This window comes from Numenius arquata, chromosome 12, assembly GCF_964106895.1.
Source record: "Numenius arquata chromosome 12, bNumArq3.hap1.1, whole genome shotgun sequence".
In the NCBI taxonomy this organism is placed as follows: domain Eukaryota; kingdom Metazoa; phylum Chordata; class Aves; order Charadriiformes; family Scolopacidae; genus Numenius; species Numenius arquata.
The window spans coordinates 14,205,543-14,208,513 of NC_133587.1; positions in this window are offsets into that span (position 1 = coordinate 14,205,543).

Genomic DNA, 2,971 nt, shown 5'->3' on the forward strand with positions numbered 1-2,971 from the left:
AAAAAAAACATACCGAAATGAGCTACATTGGAGATGCACCAATTGGATTAAGAGATTGTGGGCTTGGGAGGCTGCAGCGTGGCCGGCGGTCTGCGCCACGCCGCCCTCGGTCACCACCAGAAAAAGCCTTATCCGGGGAGGGAGCGGGGGGCAGCGGCCGCAGCCCCCCAACGGCGGCGGTACAGAGCTCCTGGGGCTGGGGGGCAGCCTCCCAGCCCCACGCAGAGCAGCACTGGTGCCCCAGGAGAGAAGAGCGATTTTCAAGGAGGCTGTTTGACCTATTTTCCCCGCTGCCTGCCAGGGGCCAGGCAGGGATTCACCCGGTGGAGCTGCCTGTGGGTGCCTGAGCTTCCCTGGGGCTCTGCGCGTCGCTCTGGGGCTGTGTACCTTGCTCTGTGGGGGCTCTATACATTGCTCCAGGGGCTTCTGTGCATTGCTCTGGGGCTGTGTACACTGCTCCAGGACCTCTCTGCGTTGCTCTGAGTCCATGCACGCTGCTCCGGGGGGCTCTGCACATTGCTCTGGGTCTCTGTACACTGCTCCAGGGGATTCCGTACGTTGCTGTGGGGCTGTGTACATCACTCCAGGACCTCTGTGCATTGCTATGGGGCTGTGTGCATTGCTGTGGGGCTGTGTACATTGCTCCAGGACCTCTGTGCATTGCTCTGAGTCCATGCACGCTGCTCTGGGGGGCTCTGGACGCTGCTCCAGGGGCTCTGTGCATTGCTCTGGGGCTCCGTACACAGCTCCAGGGAGTTCCATTTGTTGCTGTGGGGCTGTGTACATCGCTCCAGGACCTCTGTGCGTTGCTGTGGGGCTGTGTACATTGCTCCAGGACCTCTGTACGTTGCTCTGGGGCTGTGTACATCGCTCCAGGGGGGCTCTGTACACAGCTCCAGGGGCTCTGCACATTCCTCTGGGGCTCCGTACACACCTCCAGGACCTGTGTGCATTGCTCTGGGGCTCTGTACACAGCTCCAGGACCTCTGTGCATTGCTCTGGGGCTCCGTACACAGCTCCAGGACCTCTGTGCATTGCTCTGGGGCTGTGTACATCGCTTCAGGGGGGCTCTGTACGCAGCTCCAGGGGCTCTGCGCATTCCTCTGGGGCTCTGTACACAGCTCCAGGGGGTTCCGTGCGTTGCTGTGGGGCTGTGTCCGCTGCTCCAGGGGCTCTGCGTGTTGCTGTCATCTTGCAGCTTCACTTAAAAAATGCTGCTGCTGCCGCCGAAGCTGCTGCCCCCTCCTGTCCAGCTGCACGCTGCCCGCAGCAGCCAGGCTGCATCACTGCCACGTCGCAGCCTCCGTCAGCATCTCCGCGACGGCTCTCACTGCCTGTGTCTCCGGACACACCAGCATCAGCCAGGGCCCAGCAGGCCCAGCACCGATGGCCTTTTGCTCCTTCCTGTGGCGCCTGGGTGGCCCCAGGGTGACCCTCGTCACCCGGGTGCGGGGCAGGCGCTGCCCACCCTCACCAGCAGCCGGGGACAGGCACCATGCCTGCCTGCCACCGAGAAGTTGGGTCCCTGCACCCCGGCAGGCACGGCGCTGCCGCGGGCAATCTCTCTCCTGCTGTACATAGATCCTTTCGGGGTGATTTTTAGCATTTTCATTGATAAAACGGGGGTTTTGGTTTTGGTTGTTTGTTGGGTTTTTTGTTTTTGTTTTTAAAAAGACTATCTACTTTTGGAATGTGGTTTCTCATTTTTACAACTGCCTTTTAATTATTTGTAATATTGGTCAGTTCTGTCTTACTCTGTAAATAGCGGTGCGGGGCATTTCCCACGGGGCCGGGGGCTGAGCAAGGGCTTTGCAAAGGCAACGGGGAAAATCTGAGGTGTGGGGGTGGCTGATTCAGCCCCGGCCCCCACGCTGCCTCTGTCCCTGTCCTCCCTCCGTGCCAGCTCCCAGCCCTAGGTCCTTCGGGCAAAGCCACGCTTGTCCCTGCCCTGTCCTCCTGCTTCCTCTTGCCAGGTCGCATGAAGGGCACCTTCTGCCCCGATGACGGGCCCCCTGCCCACCCTGTCCTGCACCCCTGTTCTACGCCTGCTTGTCCTGTGATGAATAAAGGCCCTGCAAACCCCTCACCCATGCCCTCAGTGCTGCCTTCCTGTGCTGCAGTGGGGGGACCGTGATGCTTGTCCTGTCTGGGGAACCGGTGCTGCTGTGGAGGGGAGCGTGGGGTGGTTGGGGCACCCATGGGTGGGGAGATGCATCTAGATCCTGTCCCTCTGTCCCCACCATCCTGCCAGCTGCCCAGCCCACACACGGTGTCCTGTCCTCTCCTCACCTGCCTGTCTCTCCCTGACACCATCCCTGTGTGCTGACCCCAACTGTGCCACCAGGGCTCCTTGTCATCACCCGTGGGTCCTCCATGACCTCACTGCCAGGGCTGTCACCTCACACCAAGCTCCTCTTGGCTCTGCATTGTCCTTGTGATGCTGGTGTTTCTCATGCCTGCCCTGTCCCATCCCATCCTGCCCAGCAGCTCGCCCCAGCCTGCACGTGGACACCACATCCCATTTCCTATCACTGCCCATGGCTTCTTGCCCTTGTGACCCATATCACCTGCAGGTCCCAGCATCCCTCAGGCTCACTACATTAAACTGTCCCTCCCCGAGGTCCTTCATCGCCCACCATGATCCAACCTTCCTCCTTTTGCTCCTTCATCATCCTTCATGTCCCATCCCTTTTATCCTTGCTTTTTGATCCCCCATGTCCTATCCTTCCTTCTTGTTATCCTGTCCTCAATCACATTCCTTTCTTCCTTCATGTGCTCTTCCATTGCCCACAATGTCTCATGCCTCTTTATTTTGCTCTCATTGCCCACCTAACCCAACGCAGCCCTCCTTCCTGTGCTCCTCCATCACCCACGCATCCCATTCCTCCTTCCCATGCTCCATCATCCACCATATCACATCCCTTTTCCTTTGTACTTCCATCATTCATGTCCCACCTCTCCTTCTGCCTTC